Source organism: Giraffa tippelskirchi, chromosome 8 (assembly GCF_054371585.1).
Source record: "Giraffa tippelskirchi isolate mGirTip1 chromosome 8, T2T-mGirTip1v1.2.pri, whole genome shotgun sequence".
Taxonomy (NCBI): Eukaryota; Metazoa; Chordata; class Mammalia; order Artiodactyla; family Giraffidae; genus Giraffa; species Giraffa tippelskirchi.
This window is the reverse complement of record NC_137282.1, coordinates 3,929,556-3,951,401: the sequence shown is the minus strand read 5'-3', so window position 1 is coordinate 3,951,401 and position 21,846 is coordinate 3,929,556. Positions and strand designations below refer to the sequence as shown.

General features: G+C 40.6%; 1 protein-coding gene across 18 annotated transcripts in view; it reads left to right on the top strand.

Moving 5' to 3' along the window:
- Positions 1–21,846, top strand: part of THRB (thyroid hormone receptor beta) — a 419,564-nt gene that overhangs the window by 84,408 nt on the left and 313,310 nt on the right. For 2 of the 18 annotated variants that reach the window (XM_081521020.1, XM_081521025.1), the window contains exon 2: positions 9,356–9,511. The exons of the other annotated variants lie outside the window; for them this stretch is intronic. The gene's annotated coding sequence lies outside the window, so the exon portion shown is untranslated. The remainder of the gene's footprint in view (positions 1–9,355; positions 9,512–21,846) is intronic. 18 annotated transcript variants of the gene reach the window in all.

The window sequence follows — 21,846 nt, the reverse complement described above, 5'->3', positions numbered from 1 at the left end:
TCTTTCCAGGCCATGCTTTTCTCTGGATATACACCCCAGGGTGGGATTGCAGGGTCATTTGGTAGCTCTGTTTTTAGCCTAAGGAGCCTCCATAGTGGCCGTACCAGTTTACATTCCCCCGGGGCAGGAGGGGTCCCTTCTCGCCACACCCTCTCCAGCATTTGTTGTTTGTGGATTTTTTGGTGAGAGCCATTCTGACTGGTGTGAGGTGTTATCTCCCTGTAGTTTTGATTTGCATTTCTCTCATAATTAGCGGGGAAATCACTAAATTTTATTTTAAAAAAAGAGTCTTGTGATCTATAAGATGGGGACAGTAACCTGTGGTCTGTAGACAGTGTATAGGAAAGGAGGCATCAAGTGCAATAATAGGGGGAAAGTGATGCACCATATCATTGCCACAAGCTTCAGACAGCTTGCTCTCTTTGATTTTATGAATAGCATCAGCATCACTGTGTGTTGTTGATATGCTTCATTCTGAGTGGCCCAGTAAAACCAGTGAGAATGCGGATTCTGCCCATTTTGCGGCCTTTTTACTCTTTAGCACGGGTGCTGTGGCCGGGCACAGGGTGGCCCCTCGGGGGGGAATTGTGAGGATGGCTCTACTGGAGTCACAAAGCCTAAAGAGCTGGGAGAGGCTCAAAGGAAAGAAAGACATTGTGCATCCTTAGGGCCGGGCCAGATGGGTTCTCTCCCCCCTCATCCATCCCTCACCTGGGCCCTCGACGGGCCATGCACCATTAGACCCATTGCCAGCAGAGGAACCAGCCTTAGCGAGATGGTTGACGTAAGAGCAAAGTACTGGAGCCAGAAACTCCTGAGCCCGTGCCCACTCCCCCGTGCCCACTGGGGACCCCAGGACCAGCTCTCCAAGACCAGAGAGTGGACGAGAGAAGACCCAACGCAGCGAGAGTCTGGTACACAGACTGACTGCGCCGGCCTGGGACCTGGGCCAGCGCTCACGCCCCGCTCAGAAGGGCCCTACGCTCTGCCTACCCCTCTGCTGGCGCTCTCTCAAAATTCCTAATAACCCTTGAAGATGGGACTCTCATTTTCATGTTCTACCGGACCTCGTGAAGGTAGCCAGACCTGGGAGACACTCGGGAGAGAGAAGGGCTAGAAGACAGTAGCCAACCTTATTTGTTCAGGGTGACACAGGCAAAGCGAAGGAGAAGGAGAGAGACAATAATGCCTATGGCATGGACTGTGTGCCGGGCACGCATCCAGTCACTGCTAAGCCTGCTAATCACTTTCACCTCCAGAACATTTCTCAGAGGTAAGTGAGTTCTTCATGTCATAGATAAGGAGTCAGATTCTCAGAAAGGTGAAGTCATTTGCATTGGATTCTGCCTCTGGGAGGAGGTGGAGCTGGGGTTCCAGGCCAGGTGTGTCTGAAGCCAGAGCTCCCCATCCGTTTAACCTCTCCATGCTGCTGAGATTAAAAACAAACAAAAACCTTCTTCTCAGGAATTTGTTATTATGAGGTGGCTTTCCACCTCTGTAGAAATAAACTATGATTAAAGTGTACAATAATGTAGGATCGTTATCTGTAAAACTTATCATCTTATTTCTGGTTGAGCCTGACCTAATGAAAGATTCTCAAAGATAGAAGCTGTTATAGGTAAACATGATCAAGATAGGATGTCTGGACTAGGCAGTGTTATTTTTAGAAGCTCATTGCATCAAGCTTCTTAAATCTATGAATAGCAGTCAACTAGGAGTCCAGAGACCTGAATTCTACTCTTGGCTTTCAGTGAAGTACACTTGGGTAAGTCATTTGACTTCTCAGAGTCTTAACGATGAATTGAAGGAGGCGGCTCCTACAACTATGATCAAAAAGGTTCCATCATAATCAGAACCCTAAGTGGGATTCTTTTTTTATGCTCAGGGCAGGAAGCTCTAATGGGGTTTTCATTTGAGGGTGGAGGAGGTCCTTAAGCAAGTGGGAGGAGGGAGAAGAGAGAGGAGGAAGGACCCTTCCCCCGAGTGCCCTGGGGCGCCCCTGAGCACGCTGGCTCTCTGACCCTGTCCGTGGACCTCGGGTTCTGTCTCTTTCCAGGAGCCGGGGTTGCCTGATGATGCTGAGCCTGCCTTCAGGCTCGAAGAGGTGGTGCCGGGTGTTTGTCAGGGGGGAAGGGAGGAGCTCTGAGTTCGCCTCCTGCTTCTCAGTCATGATTTGACTCTTCTGCTTTCTGTTCCAATGCCCAGTGGTCCAGACCTGACGACCACGTCCTAGGAACTGCTCTGCAACTGACTGGGGGAACGGCTTCACAGACGCGGTCCCACTCAGCGGACAGAGTGCTGTGTTGATAAACGGTGTCTGTCGTGGGCCCTGGGTGTGTGGAGGATGGGACTCACGTCCCATCTGCTAGCTACTGACCATCCCTAGCGGAATGTAGACTTTAAAGCAGGATTTGTTGGATGACTGAGCAAGCGTTTCTGTCAGTGTTAACTTTGTTGTATCTATGAGAGAAGTGTAGTCCCAGAAGTTGGCTAAGAAGATTCTCGAAAATTTAGGGCATTGCCCTATGAAAGTGAAATATATAGAGTTTCTCTTGATTTCTCAGGGTGTGGGTCACAAAATATTTGTATCAGACTTGCCTAATGAGCATGCTTAAAGTACAGATTACTGGGCTCCATCTAAGACTTTCTAAGTCACATTCTTTGGAGGATAAGACCCAGGGATATGCCTTTTCACAAGGGTCCTCAGTGATATTGTGTGTGTGGGTGCTGAAGTTAGAGAATCATTGCAATGTAAAATTGGACAATTTTTTAAACTGGCAGTATTTTCTTTTTTTCTTTTTTGGTTCTACCATGTGGCTTGCAGGGTCTTAGTTCCCCTGACCAGGGATCGAACCTGGGCCCCCTGCAGTGGAAGCATGGGGTCCTAACCACTGGACCACCTGGGAAGTCCCTAAACTGGCAGTAGTTTCATTCAGCATGTTATTATGTCAACTAAGAAGCCACTTTGCAAAATGTGCTGTGAAGAGAATTACAAATACACAGTTTAAGTAAATTCTTCAGTGTTTAGTGGAAGGAGGGAATCTAAATACATAAAACTTAAAGACAAGGGACACCTATTTTATTTATTTTTTTTAATTAGTTTATTTTCTATTTTTTAACTTTACAATATTGTATTTGTTTTGCCATACATTGACATGAATCCACCATGGGTGTACATGATTTCCCCTTCCAGAACCCCCCTCCCACCTCCCTCCCCATCCCATCCCTCCAGGTCATCCCGGTGCACCAGCCCCGAGCACCCTGTATCATGCGTTGAACCTGGACTGGCAATTCGTTTCGCATATGATAATTTACATGCTTCCATGCCATTCTCCCATAGCATCCCGCCCTCGCCCTCTCCCATAGAGTCCATAATACTGTTCTATTTATCTGTGTCTCTTTTGATGTCTCGCATACAGGGTTATCTTTACCGATTGACTAAATACCATATATATGTGTTAGTATACTGTATTGGTGTTTTTCTTTCTGGCTTAATTCACTCTGTATAATAGGCTCCAGTTTCATCCACCTCATTAGAACTGATTCAAATGTATTCTTTTTAGTGGCTGAGTAATATTCCATTGTGTATATGTACCACAGCTTCCTTATCCATTCATCTGCTGATGGGCATCTAGGCTGCTTCCATGTCCTGGCTATTATAAACAGTGCTGCAATGAACATTGCGATGAACACGTGTCTCTTTCAATTCTGGTTTCCTCAGTGTGTATGCCCAGCAGTGGGATTGCTGGGTCATATGGCAGTTCTGTTTCCAGTTTTTTGAGGAATCTCCACACTGTTCTCCATAGTGGCTGTACTAGTTTGCATTCCCACCAATAGTGTAAGAGGGTTCCCTTTTCTCCATACCCTCTCCAGCATTTATTGCTTGTAGTCTTTTGGATAGCAGCCATTCTGACGGGCATGAAATGGTACCTCATTGTGGTTTTGATTTGCATTTCTCTGATAATGAGTGACGTTGAGCATCTTTTCATGTGTTTGTTACCATCTGTATGTCTTCTTTGGAGAAGTGTCTGTTTAGTTCTTTGGCCAACTTTTTGATTGGGTCGTTTATTTTTCTGGAATTGAACTGCAGGAGTTGCTTGTATATTTTTGAGATTAATTCTTTGTCCATTGCTTCATTTGTTATTATTTTCTCACATTCCAAAGGCTGTCTTTTCACCTTGCTTATAGTTTCCTTTGTTGTGCAAAAGCTTTTAATTTTAATTAGGTCTCATTTGTTTATTTTTGCTTTTATTTCCAATATTCTGGGAGGTGGGTCATAGAGGATCCTGCTGTGGTTTATGTTGGACAGTGTTTTGCCTATGTTTTCCTCTAGGAGTTTTATAGTTTCTGGTCTTATGTTTAGATCTTTAATCCATTTTGAGTTTATTTTTGTGTATGGTGTTAGAAAATGTTCTAGTTTCATTCTTTTACAAGTGGCTGACCAGTTTTCCCAGCACCACTTGTTAAAAAGATTGTCTTTTCTCCATTGTATATTCTTGCCTCCTTTGTCAAAGATAAGGTGTCCATAGGTGCGTGGATTTATCTCTGGGCTTTCTGTTTTGTTCCATTGATCTATATTTCTGTCCTTGTGCCAGTACCATACTGTCTTGATGACTGTGGCTTTGTAGTAGAGCCTGAAGTCAGGCAGGTTGATTCCTCCAGTTCCATTCTTCTTTCTCAAGATTGCTTTGGCTATTCGAGGTTTTTTGTATTTCCGTACAAATTGTGAAATTATTTGTTCTAGTTCTCTGAAGAATACTGTTGGAAGCTTGATAGGGATTGCATTGAATCTATAGATTGCTTTGGGTAGTATACTCATTTTCACTATATTGATTCTTCTGATCCATGAACACAGTATATTTCTCCATCTATTTGTGTCCTCTTTGATTTCTTTCACCAGTGTTTCATAGTTTTCTATATATAGGTCTTTTGTTTCTTTAGGTAGATATATTCCTAAGTATTTTATTCTTTTCGTTGTGATAGGAACACCTTTTTTTAAAAGTTTAATAGTTGTAGCTTAACCAAGTAACAACACTAGATAAGGTCTTTTTATGAAAAAAAGGACTCTTTTTTCATCTGCGTATCTTTGATGTGTCTGAGGGTAGAGGGGTGAGTAGGGGGACAGAGATGTGTGTTGGAGGGGATGTGAGTGTGTGTCCACACAAACGTGCAGACCATGAAAATGGTGCAGAAGGCCACAACACAGATGGAAGGGTAGCATAGACTCTAAGAACAGCCGGCTCCTGGGAGACAGACAAGTCGACAAGGGTGAGAACAGGGAAGCAAAGGGAAGGGGGGGACGGACAGTTAAAGCCTCAAGAACTCACACTGTCCCCCCCAGCATGACAGCAGACAGCATGAGTGTGAGTCTTCCCCGGCCGCTGCCCAGCCCTGTGGTCATGGGTGAGTTACTTAGTCCCTCTGGGTCCCCCTTTCTGCATTTGTGAAGCGGGGTGAGGACAGAAGCAGCGTCCTCAGTGGCACAAGTGCTGGGGAGAGTTACAAGGAAAGCAGCAGGAGACACTGGACCGTGATGGACACTCAGGCTCACCCACAGGGGACAGGCCGGAGCTAACAAGGCTCTCTCTTTTGAAGGGCAGCTCACTAACATTGCTCTTTTTAAAATTAATTTTTATTGGCATATAGTTGATTTGCAATGTTGTGTTCATTTCAGATGTACAGCGAAGTGAGTCAGCTGTGTGTACACATATATCCCCCCATTTCAGAGTTCCTTCCCCTTTAGGTCCTCACGGAGCGCTGCGCAGAGTCCCTGGCTGCGCAGCGGGTCCTCATCGGTTCCCTGTTTCACACAGCATATCAGCAGTGAATGTGCCTCAACCCCAACCTCCCAGTTCATCCCACCTCCACTTCCCCCCTTGGTAACCAGAAGGTTGTTTTCTACGTCTGTGACTCTTTCTGCTTTGCAGATAAGGTCATCTGTGATTCCACATGTATGTGTTAATATGCAGCTTTTTTTTCTGTCTCTCACTTACTTCACTCTAATATAACAAGAGGTCCAGGTAATGCTGGTAATGAGATGCATTGCTGGAAAGAATCCTGAGTTGAAGGAACTCAACTTTTTAGCTCAGTGGGTAGAGAATCCGCAAGCAATGCAGGAGACACAGGTTCGATTCCTGGGTTGGGAAGATCCTATGGAGAAGGGATAGAGAGACCTGGGTTTGATCCTTGGGTGGGGAAGATCCCCCGGAAAAAGGCACGGCAACCCACTCTAGTATTCTTGCCTCGAGAATCCCATGGACAGAGGAGCCTGGCGGACTACAGTCTACGGGGTCGCAAAGAGTCAGACATGACTGAAGCGATTTAGCACACAGGCACGCAGGATATCGTGTCTATCCTGGAAGTCTGTTCTCTGAGCAAACATCCTAAAAGAGCTAGTCTGCAACAAGGCAGTCGGTATCTCTTCTTACAAGACTTGCAGAAACTTGAAAGACCCATGCAGAGCTATCCTCCAAGACTACTGTGAAGAACACTTTGCTCTTCAACACATTTGAGTCTTTTGTTAATAGGTTTCAGCAGATGTCATTCTATTTTAGATGTGTTTATTGGCAAACAGTTTTGTCGGAAATCACTCTTTCTACCAACATGGATTCCATGTATAAAGGGCAATGATAGCACAAGACTCATGGAAATCTTTACTTTTACTTATTTCCCTCCAAATACAATGCATCTGTCCCCAGAATACAACTAATGGAGTAACTATTCCATTTTTGTCCTTCATAAATAATAGTTTAGTATCAGAGATTACATGACTGCTACACAGTTGAGAATTCTCAAAGACAAAATTCAAAGCTGATTTTTCTAGATACATGGAAGCACACCTTGAAGCCGCAATGTTTCTTGTTTCTATATTTGTTTTCTTTTTTATATTATGTAATGTAGCTTTGCTTAGATAACCAGGGAAAAGGTTTTATTTATTTAATATTTTCTTGGTCTGAATTATCACACAATTACTCTAACCTACTTTCCTGTTGTCAAGCTTCTAAGACACAGATATGTGCTGTTTATTTAGCATACTTGGAAAGATACAGGAAAAAGGACACCAAATAAGTTCTCACTGTTAACTTTGGACTTCCTGTCACATTGACTTTGTCAAAGTAAACTTGACATACTTAGGCTGGGAATGATTATTTAACTGTCTTTTAAATCAAGATAAAGAATTTGCGGGCAGCTTTTTCTTCCTGGAAACATAGATTTTATAAAGATGCATGTTCATGGCTGTATTATTTTGCTTCATTTTTACAATATCTTCATTGAATTCTCTCTCAGCCCTGATGGCTGGGTAGGGTTGGTTGAATTTGGTGTTTCTATTTGCTGTTCAAGTGCATTACTGCTTCCTGCCGTAAGAGATGTCCCTGGAAATGCAAATACACCCTAGGGATCCAGGACAAGTGTGGCTTCCTGAGCTTCTTCCACTTGAGGTCAATTCTGGGGCCCTGTTGTTGTTGTTGGTCACTCAGTCGTGTCTGACTCTTTGCCACCCCGTGGACTGCAGCTCACCAGGCCTCCCCGTCCATCACCAGCTCCCAGATCTTGCTCAGACTCATGTCCATTGAGTCGGTGATGCCATCCAACCATCTCATCCTCTGTCGTCCCCTTCTCCTCCCACCTTCAGTTTTTCCCAACATCAGGGTCTTTTCAAATGAGTCAGTTCTTTGCATCAGGTGACCAAAGTATTGGAGTTTCAGCTTCAGCATCAGTCCTTCCAGTGAATATTCAGGTCTGATTTCCTTTAGGATGGACTGGTTGGATCTCCTTGCAGTCCCAGGGACTCTCAAGAGTCTTCTCCAACATCACAGTTCAAAAGCATCAATTATTCGGTGCTCAGCTTTCTTTATAGTCGAACTCTCACATCCATACATGACTACTGGGAAAACCATAGCTTTGACTAGACAGATCTTTGTTAGCAAAGTAATGTGTCTGCTTTTAAATATGCTGTCTAGGTTAGTCATAACTTTTCTTCCAAGGATCAAGCATCTTTTAATTTCATGGCTACAGTCACCATCTGCAGTGATTTTGGAGCCCAAGAAAATAAAGTCTGTTACTATTTCCATTGTTTCCCCATCTATTTGCCATGAAGTGATGGGACCTGATGCCATGATCTTAGTTTTCTGAATGTTGAGCTTTAAGCCAACTTTTTCACTCTCCTCTTTCACTTTCATCAAGTGGCTCTTTAGTTCCTCTTCGTTTTCTGCCGTAAGGGTGGTGTCATCTGCATATCTGAAGTTATTGATATTTCTCCTGGCAATCTTGATTCCAGCTTGTGCTTCATCCAGCCCGGCATTTCTCATGATGTACTCTGCATGTAAGTTAAATAAGCAGGGGTCCCAGTTAGGTGAAGTCATATGTAGATGTGAAGTGGAGATTTTAGAAAAAGAGCAACTAGTGATATCTTTCATCCTTGGGTTGGTCCAGAGATGGCCCAAAATATTCCTTTTCCATCTTCTTTTTTCCAAATTCAGTCTGCTAAATGTGCCTATTTAATTCAAGAATGACCAAAAGCAAGGCCAGTTTCCTGGTGATTACTGTCTGTAGAATGATGTGAGCCAAGGGTTAGAATATTTGCACGTAGAAGAAAACTTCAAGAGGAGTTAATATCTGAAGCCCGTCATTTTGATTTTTTAGTCTAAGAAGAAAATGACAGATCATTGGTGATATTGCTCTCTTTTTCCATAGTAGCAAGTTTTGTTGTTTTTTTTTTTGCTGGTTGCAATGAGAACATGAGGGTGACATGAATTCACTCAAGGAATTATTCATACTCGGTGGGACATGAACTCAATTTTACCCAATTACATTTTAGATCTGAAGGGGTGCTAGGAGAGAGTTTAGGCCTGTTGTATAAGTATTTATTGTTAAACCAGAAAGAAAAGACTCACCCAAGGCAGGTGGGTGTCCTCGTGATTCAGTCAATGTTCTTCCTCCTCTACCATGATTCTTTTGCTGGGGAGTCTGGACCAGCCCTTTTTTAAGCACCAGTAATAAGTGCCTGAGCTGTGCTGTGCTGTGCTTAGTTGCGTCCAACTCTTTGCGACCCCATGGACTGTAGCCCTCCTGACTCCTCTGTCCATGGGACTCTCCAGGCAAGAATACTGGAGTGGGTTGCCATGCCCTCCTTCAGGGCATCTTCCCAACCCAAGGATTGAACCGGGGTCTCCTGCATTGCAGGTGGATTCTTTACCATCTGGGCCATCAGGGATGCCCAAGAATACTGGAGTGGATAGCCTATCCCTTCTCCAGGGAATCTTCCTGACCTGGGAATTGAACTGGGGTCTCCTGCATTGCAGATGAACTCTTTACCAGCTGAGCTAATGTGTGCCTACAACTCTGCTATGTTTAGGGGCCACTGCTTTGAACAGCACAGGCATGGTTCTGCGCTCAGATTGCTCACCAGCTAGGAAAACCCCTGGAACAACAGTTCACTGAATTTTAGCCAAAAGGACTATGTGAGAGTATAACAACGAGACATCAAGGAAGACTTCCCCGTTGAGCTGAGGTCAGTAACCAGGAGGAACGGAGGGAAGATTTAATGGTGTGAAGCAAGGGATATGGGACAGACCACAGACCTTGGAGGTCCTGAAAAGCCAGTGGGGCAGGAGCAGAGATCGAGAGAGGAGGCATAGGGCAGGCGAGACCAGAGAGGTGGGCAGGAGCTGCGTTGGGAACAGCCTCTATCTAGAGGGTTACAGGGAGTCGTGGAAGGGTTTAAGAGAGCACGCACACAATCTGTGTGTCTGAGCATGCTGCAGAGTGCGGACGGACGCGATTGGAAGGAGGATAGGAGGGGCGCCGGGGGTACGAACAAGCAGGAAACAGATATGCTCTGTGTCATCTGATTTGTTCCACAGAGCTTTGTTTTGTTAGGGGATTAGTACCAGTATTTTTTAAAAATAAACCTTTTCACTGGATAAAAATAATACATAACACATTGTAGAAAATAGAGGAGATGTGCAAGAAAAAAATCACCCCAAATTCCACAGTCACAGTCAAATAGCATTTTATACTTTGAGAATACTTATTTCCAGTCTTTGTTCCTAAGCGTATTCTAATATATTAATATACATAATTTAACATATTAATATATAGTTTAAATTTTGATATATTAATATAATGTATTTTAATACATATTATATATTGCACCAGGATGAAAGTTTATGTTCCATTTTTACAAAAATATCATTAGCATTTTTGAGTGCTCATTGTATACAAGACTGAACAGAGTGCTTTGCCAGATTACCACAATTTAATCCCATAGTAACCTTATGCTGCTGCTAAGTCGCTTCAGTCGTGTCCGACTCTGTGCGACCCCATAGACGGCAGCCCACCAGGCTCTGCCGTCCCTGGGATTCTCCAGGCAAGAATACTGGAGTAGGTTGCCATTTCCTTCTCCAGTGCATGAAAGTGAAAAGTGAAAGTGAAGTCGCTCAGTTGTGTCCGACTCTTCGCGACCCCACGGACTGCAGCTTACCAGGCTCTTCTGTCCATGGGATTTTCCAGGCAAGAGTACTGGAGTGGGGTGCCATTGACTTCTCCCGTAACCTTATGAGGTGGGATCTATTACTGTCTCCTTTTATAGATGAAGAAACTGAGGCTTAGAAGTATTAAACAACTTCTTTAACAGCTTTACTAAGGTGTAACTGACATACCATGAACTGTACATATTTAAAGTCTACAGTTTGATAACATTTGACACTCGTATGTACCTGGAAATCATCTCTGTAGTCAAGACGATGAACGTAAATGTCATCCCAAAGTTTTCTCCTTTAATTATCCCTTCTCCCCACCTCCCTCATCCCTAGGGAGCCATAGATCTGCTTTCTGTCACTGTAGATTAGTTTGACTTTTCTAGAATTGTAGACTCCTACAGTATGTATAATGTTTTTTTGTCTGGCTTCTTTCACTCAGCAAAGTCATTCGAGACTAATCCACACAGGAGACATAAGAGATGTAGGTTCAGTCCCTGGGTCAGGAAGGTCCCTTGGAGGAGGCCATGGCAGCCCACTCCAGTAGTCTTGCCTGGAGAATCCCATGGGCAGAAGAGCCTGGTGGGCTACAGTCCAAAGCATCACAAAGAGTCGGACTTGACAGAAGCGACTTAGCACGCACGAAATCCATGTTGTTGTATGTACCAATAGTTCACTGGTTTTTGTCACTGAGTGGTATTCCATTGTATGGGTACCACAATTTGTTTATTCATTCAACAGCCGATGAGCATTTGAGTTGTTTCTGGTTTTTGACCTTTACAAACAAAACATCTATGAACATTAGTATACAAATCTTTGTGTGGGTATATACCTTCGTTTTTCTTGGATAAATATCTAAGAATGGAATAGATGGGTCTTAGGGTAGGTGTCTTCAGAATACATGAAGAACACTCAAAACCCAATAATAAGAAAACAAGTAAACCAAAGTAAAAGTAGGCAAAAGTTGTAAACATAGACTTCTCCAGAGAAAATGCACAGATGGCAAATAACCACATGGAAGGATACTTAACATTATTGTTCATTCAGTTCAGTTCAGTTCAGTCACTCAGTCGTGTCCGACTCTTTGTGACCCCATGAACTGCAGCACGCCAGGCCTCCCTGTCCATCACCAACTCCCGGAGTTTACCCAAAGTCATGTCTTTTGAGTTGGTGATGCCATCTCATCCTCTGTTGTCCCCTTCTCCTCCTGCCTTCAATCTTTCCCAGCATCAGGGACTTTTCAAATGAGTCAGCTCTTCAAGAAATGCAAGTTAAAACCGTAGTGAGCTACCACTGAACTCTGAGCAGAATGGCTTGAGTGAAGGAGACTGACCATTCCCAGTGATGGTGGCATGTGGGGGAGCTGAGTCTCCATACTCTGCTGGCAGAAACGGAAAATGGTACAGACACATTAAAAAACTATTTGGTAGTTTCTTGAAAGGTGGAATGTAAACTTACCATATAAGCTTCCTGTGGCTGCTGTAACAAATTACTATAAACTTGATGGATTAAAATAGCAGAAATTTATTCTAAGTTCTGGAGGTCAGAAATCCAAAACCAAGGTGTCCGCGAACTGTGCTCCCTTCAGAGGCTTTAGGGAAGGTTCCATTGTTTGCTTCTGCCGGTGGTGATTGCCGACATTCCTTGGCTTGAGGCTGCATCGTTCCAGTTTGTTTCCATCTTCACATCACCTTGCTCTCTTCTCAGCATCTGTGTCTAAACTCCCTCTGTCTCTTCTTATAGGGAGACATGTGTCTAGATTTAGGGTCCACCTACATAATCCAGAATACTCTCCCCCTCTCAGGATCCTTCATTTAAGCACATCTTCTGCATATATGAAAATATCTACAAGTTCTGGGGACAAGGACATGGCTGTATCTTTTGGAGGACTGACATTAAGCCCACTATAACTACCTTAAGCAAATTTTCAACCTCATAACACAAGTGGCATCTGATTTTATTAAAACTCTTTGTGATATCTTTCCAGATTGTCACAAAATACTTGGTGCATCAGTGGATGCATCACAATGAACTATCACTTCAACTATTGAACGTTAAGGGGATTCAGAAGAAATTCTCTTTCTTTCCTTCCTTCTTTTCTTTTTAACTTTTTTTTTTTGGGCCCCACTATGGGGCACACAGGATCTTAGTTCCCCAGTCAGAAACAAAACCCATGCCTCCTGCAATGGAAGTGCAGAGTCCTAACCATTGGACTGCCAGGGAATTTCCAGAAATTCTTTATTAAATAACACTACAGTGAACATCTTTGTGTGTAAAGCTGTTTTTTCTATATTTTGAGATTTCCCCCCTCTTAATCCTCATAAGTGAGTTCAGTAGGCCAAAAGCTATGAATGTGAACTTCCTTGTGTATCTTCCAGAAGGGTGGTACCAACAGATATTCCACCTGTAGCATAGGAAAACCTCTTAAAGAGGTTTTACTTCCTGTTGAAAGTAAAAAAAAAATGGCAAATTGGTAAGTAGAAAATGGTATATTATTTTTATATATATTTCTAGTGAAATGAGATGTTTTCCTGCATTTTTTTTAAGTTTTTAAAATTTAGTGTCCTCTGCTCAATTGTCATTTGGTTGATGCTTCTTTAAAATGATTTTATATGAAATCGATGTAGTTAAAAATAGTGACACTTTACAATTTGTGTTACAAATGTCTTCCTGAGTCTGTGGTTTGCTTTTGAATTTTGACAAGGTTTGATTTTGGGGGGTTTAATAAGCAAAAGTGTAAAATGATCTCACATAGTTCAGTTTAGTCACTCAGTCGTGTCTGACTCTTTGCAACCCCATGAACTGCAGCACGCCAGGCTTCCCTGTCCATCATCAGCTCCCAGATCTTGCTCAGACTCATGTCCATTGAGTTGGTGATGCCATCCAACCATCTCACCCTCTGTTGTCCCCTTCTCCTCTCGCCTTTAATCTTTCCCAGCATCAGGGTCTTTTCCAATGAGTCAGCTCTTCGCATCAGGTGACCAAAGTATTGGAGTTTCAGCTTCAGCATCAGTCCTTCCAATGAATACCCAGGACTGATCTCCTTTAGGATTGACAGGTTGGACCTCCTTGCAGTTCAAGGGACTCTCAAGAGTCTTCTCCAACACCACAGTTCAAAAGCATCAATTCTTCAACTCTCAGCTTTCTTTATAGTCCAACTCTCACATCCACACATGACTACTGGAAAAACCATAGCCTTGACTAGACGGACCTTTGTTGGTAAAGTAATGTCTCTGCTTTTTAATATGCTGTCTAGGTTGATCATAGCTTTTCTTCCAAGGAGCAAGCGTCTTTTAATTTCATGGCTGCAGTCACCATCTGCAGTGATTTTGGAGCCCCCCAAAATAAATTCTCTCAGTGTTTCCCCATCTATTTGCCATGAAGTGATGAGACTGGATGCCATGATCTTAGTTTTATGAATGTTGAGTTTTAAGCCAACTTTTTCACTCTCCTCTTTTACTTTCATCAAGAGGCTCTTTAGGGACATTCTATTGAGGCTTTTCCTTTGTAGTTTTCCTACTGCCACAGTAAAATTTGAGAAAATTGTTTCTCATTCAGACAGCAGATAACTATTCATCTAATTTTCTCCTAGTTGTTTTTAATCCATCTGTACTTTTATTTTGATAAACAAAGAGAAGTTGAGATAATAGCTTTTTCCTAATTCCTAAATAATTATCTCACTATCCAATTTTTTGAATAATCAACCTCTTTATTGTTGATTTGTCTTTATCATTTTTTAAGGTTCACCTGTAAACTGGAGTCTTTTTGGAGGACAATTTATTATACTCCACTCATCCATTTTTGGCCAATATATGAGATTTGTATTAAAGTTTTAAGATATATTTTATTATCCAGGCAGATCGAGACATGATGTTATCATTTGTCTCTAATCAGAGAAGCCTATTGCTTATATACAATGCAAACATTGCATGTTATGAAAGCAAAAAGGCTAACATACAAATTGTCTTCCCAATAGTTTATGTCAGCATTTCCTTCTATAAATAAACACATCTATTTTTGAGTCATTTGATGGAGTACTCTCTGTGGATACAGTTTACATCCTTCTCTGCCCTGCTCACTACCATATCCTTGAGCTCACTGGCAGAAGGTACAATGTAAGTGTCCTTGATACTTTGAAATGACTTGACAAATACTCTTTCAGCAGGCTGATTTTCTCCTCCTCAGCCACAGAAATGACCAGCTGCTACTCAACTAATCAGATCCCAGATCCCTGCATTATAATGTGTTTATTTAAATCAGGATTTCTCAACCTCAGCACTATTGATATTTTGGGTAAAAGCTTCTCTGTTGTGTCCTATACACAGTCAAACCTTCCTCCCTGCTCCACTTGTGGCAATCAAAAATATTTCCAGATGTTGCCAAATATTTCCTCTGGGACAGAAGTGCCTGAATTGAAAATTATTCATTTAGGTCAAAGTATTAGGTGGCATGTGGCATAATAAATGTATTAAACTTTTATCTTTTTATGATCATTTGTGGTAATCTTAGTAATGCAATCAGGTTGAACCTAGAGCTGTCTAATGAACCGCACAATGGCTCACTGTCATTAGGCTTAAAAAAAATCACCCCGAGGGCATTATGCTTGTCCACGTGACTTAAACATGACCCTAGAAAGAAGAATGGCATTATGATTGCTCAAAATAAAACATCTCACAGATCTCTTTTGGCTCATCCCTCCCTGCTGACAGAGGCTGTGCTGATGGTAAATTCGAAACATTGTCAATTTGATAAGCATATTAGTGTATGTAAATGAACGATGACCTGCATTTGAATCATGTATTTTGACATTTGGAAGATGACCTGAACTCTCAATCCATAATTCTTTGACTCATCTTGCCTTTGATTTTAGCCTATAACCATGGCTGTCTGAGCTGGTTAGTTCAGAGGGGTTTTACAAGATGGTAATGAGGCCAATGTTGCAGTTTCAATTAGCTTCACAGAAGAAAAATCCAGCTCCACAGAAGCAGACTGAATTGCTAACCTTCCCACCACTCAGCCAGCAGCCAAAAGGAAGAGAACAGAGGGAGCTGCTGACTCAGCGCTCCCAGGAACGTGTAGCCTGGACCAGCCAAGGTCCCTACTCATTGATGGGCCATCCGTGTTGTATTCCTCCACCAATGCACAGCAGAAACACAAAATGAAGAGCTGCTCTGACAGTCAGTGTGGATCATCGGCAAAGTCCTTTTTTATTCTAAATTTGGGCGAAATTAACAAATAGGACAGCTGTAGTTTGGGAAGGTGAACAACTCTTATTTTTGTTTTCAGATTTGCAATTTTGGCCATATATTTGAAGTACATTTTTATCCACTCATGAAATTATCTTCTCATCATTCACTTAGAGGGATGGATGATCACACACATAAATTTGCCTGTTACTGTGTAACTATTAATATAATGGCTAACTCTGGCCATTTTTCATTGAAATGGAGATTAAATTTTGTTGCTGTTGTTTAGTCACTGAGTCGTGTCCAACTCTTTTGCGACCCTGTGGACTGTAGCCCACCAGGCTCCTCTATCCATGGGATTTTCTAGACAAGAATATTGAAGTGGGTTGCCATTTCCTTCTCCAGGGGATCTTCCCAGCCCAGGGATTAAACCCATGTCTCCTGCATTGGCAGGCGGATTCTTTACCATTGAACCACCATGGAAGCCCAGATAGAATTTTACTTGGCATTTAATATGACTTTTGTGTTGGCAAAGGGATATGAACAAGGATCCCTAGCACCAGTATACCTAATATTAACTTTTTATATAAAAATTGATCTCCATGGCAACATGGCCCTCAGCGTCTGCCCTTCATTCCAAAAGATTGGACTCCATTCTGCTTTTGAAATATTTGCATTGTTCCTACTAAACTGCCCATATAGTAATGGATGCAAGTGAAGCCTGGCCAGTCTGGTTTACACTCTCAGTTCCAGCATTAAGATACATTTGCTTTTTTTCGTTTTCTTCTGGTCTTTGATTTCTGATCATACTTTCTAATCCTGGACCACGTTTTTCCTGTAGGGAGCATCTGGAGCTTAATATTATTTATACAATGGTCCTCACTGCTGCCTGAATTTTTCTTCTGGCTTTTCGAGAGAGCCATAGAAATTTTCAACAATGTGGGTAGATATTCTGGTGATGAGCAGATTCCTAATTTCAAGCTCTTCCATTCAAAATGCATTCATCAAAATGCAATCAATTTTGATAGCCAATGGGAAATATAGCTTTTAGGTATTGATCTTAACCTCACCTCAACAAAGGTCTGCTAAATACACTGACTCTAAAATGAATAGTAGTGGACAAGCCAAACAGATTGAGCCTTAAGTACAAGAATATTGATAGATGTTCCATGGATTGCTTTTTAAATTTTTTTAAATTGAAGTATAGTTGATTTGCAATGTTATGTTAGTTTCAGGTGTACAGCAAAGTGATTCAGTTTTATATGTATATATATATATTCATATGTATATGCATACACACATATGTATTGTTTTTCAGATTCTTTTTCCACTATAGATTATTAGAAGATGGTAACTCTAGTTCCTTGGGCTATACAATAGGTCCTTGTTTATCTTTTGTATATAGTACATGTTAATCCCAAACTCCTGATTTATCCCTGTTCCCCTTTGGTACCCGTAAGTTTTTCTTCAAAGTCTGTGAATCATAGGAGCTTATGCCTTTTAAAAATTGATTTCTATGATTGCAGTGGCATGGTTACCACATTCTCTGTTACCATTAGACTTGTATTCAAAATCTTTTGTTTCAAAATGCACTATGTTCTCCTCTTTCTAAGAATTTTAATATTTATCGAGCATTTCTGGGTGTCCTGCACTGTGCAAAATGCCTTAATGAATTGTTTCATTTAATTTTTTTTTTACCATGGTCATATGACATACACTAGATGCTATTTTTCTCATTGTACAGCTAAGGAACTTAAGAGTAAATATTAGTCCGTGGCCCAAGGGCAGACAGCTAACACCAACATATGGCAAAACCAGAACTTGAATTTGATCTGTGCGAATCCAGAGTCCACACTCTTAACTGCTATAGTACTCTGCCTCCCAGAAGTCATTATCACAAAAATGTATATTATTTTTAATTTCCAAGAATAATATAATTTTCTTTCTGTTATCATACTTGATTTAAAACAAATAAACATGATAGCCAGATATGTTTTGTGTCACCTAAACCTGAATTCCTACAGAAATTTTGTCTGTGCTAATTTAACTTGAAGTGGAGCATTCATTCCTCTGTTTCCCTTAAATGAGTCTTAAGTTTGTCGCTAGAGAGGGGTTCATGTTTTGAGTAATTGTATTTCACTCCCTATGACATTATGGTACTTAGAACATGTTCAATGATGTTTTAAAGAAAGCAATTTACACCACTTCCATTAGAAGACTATAAATTGAAAAATGATAGAAATTGTCAAACCGTAATTATATAGAAATTGTCAAACCATAATTATATGGAGGGTTTTAGTAACCTCATAAACCACAAGAACAGAAATACCAAGAAAAATTTTTTCAACTGCTGGCAACAAAGTTTCACTTGCTGGTTCTATTTTTGCAGCATTGATGGAAGTAATCCAGTTAGGCTGACATTTTTATAGAGGACGGTTTAATGTTCAAATAAGCTGTGTTGTTTCATCAGATTTATTTTCTTTATGGATAAGGTTTTTTTCTTCTGTAATGATTTGAACTATGAAATTAAAATGTGTCTTGTGGGTTGGATTATGGCTCCAGAAGACAGTTTAGCTGATAGAAAGGTCTTTGCCACAACCACAGTTGATGTTTACAAATACACACCCCTTTGCATTTTTTAATGCTGTTTCTGTATTTCTTAATGAATCTAATCACAGAAAATGTGTCAGATGGAAATGAAAACTTGGTCTCAAACATATGTTTGGGTTTCTGTTAGCAAGAAACAAATGTCCAAATGCGATTGCAGACAGCCTCACACACGTCCTTATACACACACTCAAGTTTGGATCCAAGTAGGAACCTGGTGACACGCAGGCATTGAGAGCCAGATACTAAGCATATGTCGAAATTCGGTGTGATCACAACAGCAAGAGTGGTACAATATTGTTTCATTCCATCTGATGCTGGAGGAGAAGCCAAGTGACAGCGAGTCATAAAACAAATGTCATTCTCCTTACGGAAGCATGATGTTTGAATAGTGGAGGAAATAATAGACCAGTTTGTTTCAGTGTGACACGCAATTGGCAAATTGATAAATACATTTCTGTTCTATAAGAGAATGTAGGCTAACAAACCTGTAATGGTTGAGATATGTGAGATAAAATTGCTGATACTTGATATTTCTGTCCTATAGGACAAAATACATCTATCACACACCATAAAAAAATTGTATCTGCAAATTCATATAGTTCAGTATAACAAAATAATATTTATTATGTTCCTTTTTTCCCTCAATTACTTTCTGTGTATTTTTTTTTTTTAAAAAGGTGGCAGTGTTAACCATGTAAAGAGGCATAATTTAAAGATGGACCTTACTGATACAAATAACTTGTGTATGGGTCAAGTAGTTTTTGCAAGTTATGAGATATAACTAGCATGCAGCACTGTAAAAGTTTAAGAGGCACACAGAATAATTGACCTGCATACATCATGAAGTAATTACCACATTAAGATTAATCATCTTGTATGGACACAGAGTTAAGGAAAAAGAAAAAGGCACATTTTCCCTCGTGATGAAAACTCCTAGGATTTACCGTCTTAACAATGTTCGTGTATCGTGCATGGCAGTGTTAATTATATCATTAATCTTATAACTGGAAGTTCTTACATCTTGACTGCCTTCTTTGCCGTACAGAGATATTATATATTATTGGCTATTCCTCCACACTGTACATTTCACCCCCAGGACTCATTCATTTTGTAACTGGAAGTTTGTTTCTCCGAATTTCTTTTACCTATTTCATTCATCCCCACGGCACCGTCCTCTATGGCAACCACATATTTGTTCTTGATATCTGTGACTCTGTTTCAATTTTATTATGTTTTTTCATTTGTTTTATTTTTGTTCACTTGTTTTACAGATCCTCTATATAAGTGAAATCAGGGTATTTGTCTTTCTCTGACTTACTTCACTTGCATAAAACCCTCTAGGCTCACCCGTGTTGTCTCAAATGAGAGAATTTCATTTTCATGACTGAGTAATATTCCATTGTCTGTATATACCACATCTTTTTTACCCATTCGTCTATCAGTGGACACTTAGGTTGATTCTGTATCTTGACTATTACGAATAGTGCTGCAGTGAACATAGTGATGCATATATTTTTTCCAAATTAGTGTTTTTGTTTTCTTTGGCCACATGCCCAGAAGCGGAATTTCTGGATCATACAGTAGCTCTATTTTTAGTTTTTTGAGGAACTTCCGTATCGTTTTCCACAGTGGCTGCACTGATTAACGTTCCCACCGACAGTGCGTGAGCGTTCCTTGTTCTCCACATCCTCACCAACTCTTGTTATCTGTGGTCCTTTTGATGATACTAAATCTGCCAGATGTGAGGCGATGTCTCACTGGGGTTTTTGTTTGCATTTCCCTGATGATTCTTGCTTCTTTTCATGTGCTTGTTGGCTATCTATATGTATTCTTCAGAAAAAATGTCTATTCAAGTCCACTGCCCATTGTTAATCAGGTTGCTTGGTTTTTTTTTGATGTTGAGTTGTATGAGTTTTTGTATATTTTGGATAATAATCCCTTATCAGATATATTGTTTATAAATATCTTCTCCCATTCAGTAGGTGAATTACAGAACTATTTGTTCTAGTTCTGTGAAAAATGCCATTGGTATTTTGATAGAGATTGCATTGAATCTTCAGATTGCCTTGTTTTTATGGTCGTTTTAACAATATCAATTCTTCCATCTGTGAGAATGGAAAATCTTTCCATGTGTTTGTTTCATCTTTAATTTCTTTCACCAATATCTTAAGGTTTTCCAAGTATAGGTCTTTTATCTCCTTGGTCAGATTTATTTCTAGGTTGTTTATTCTTTTTGATGCAACTGTACATGGGATTGCTTTCTTAATTTCTCTTTCTGGTAGTTCATTGTTAATGTATAGAAATGCAACAAATTTCTGTATTAATTTTGTATCCTACAACTTTACTGAATTCACTTATTAGTTCTAATAGTTTTTTGGTGGTGTATTTAGTACTTTCTATATTATAGTATCATGCCATCTGCAAATAGTGACAGTTTTGCTTCTTCCTTTCCAACTTGGATTCCTTTTTCTTTTTCTTGTCTGATTGCTGTGGCTAGAAATTCCAATATCATGTTGAATAAAAGTGGCAGGAGTGGGTATCCTTGTCTGTTACTGAATTTAAAGGAAAAGCTTTCAGCTTTTCACTGATGAGTGTGATGTTGGCTATAGGTTTGTAATATATGATCTTTATTATATTGAGAGATGTTCCCTCTCTATCCACTTTATAAAAAGTTTTTTATCATCAATGGATGTTGATGTTTCTACATCTACTGAAAATTTTTTCAAGATATTTTTATCCATGAATTCCCTTATAAAAGCCAAAGTTAGAATAGTTATTCACCACTAACAAGTGTCACCAAAAATGAGAATTAAAATTCTTTCAGACTTTTCTCCTTTGAGACCTTTGGCTAATGGGCCAAATGTAATCCCAGGGAAAAGTAAACAGGAGCCAAATGATAACTCCTTGAAAAAATTCTATGTCATGTTAATAAGTTACAGGTAGATGAAATGCTCTGTAAATTCATGGGATGGACATGCCATTGGGATTATTCTGCCCAACAGTTCTCAGCTATCCAGTGAGAGGACCCAGCTCCATGTGGATAGGTTGCCATAAGCAGTGAGGTATGTTGTATGCAATTTCTGTCTAGTGCTCAAAGTACTAAAGATAACAAATTATTTTTTCTTTTATAAATTAGAATAGATTTGAAATTATCCTTCTCAAAATGCCACACTAACTGAATAGCGTTTCAAATCAGAAAGAAGTATAGCTTCAGATGGTAGGTCTAGTGCTACATATGTGTCCCTTGGCGATACCCATGGAATACAAGATATTTTCTTGTGTGAAAATAGAGGTGATGTTTCCTAGCAGAAAAAGTTTGCGATCTGCACATCTAGGTACCTCCTGCAAACTTTTCTATGATCAGTAGAGATGACTGAATTCATAAGCAAAAAGTTACTGGTATTCATGGAATCAGCAAAGGGCTATAATCTTCAAAGGCATTTCTCCAGGACATGGAGAGGCCTGAGGAAATGACTACACACCATTTTACATTTTTCATAACTGACTGCTTAGAACTCTTGGATTCTGTCTCCTTCCTTATGAGGAGAGCCCAACACCCACCCACTGCCAAA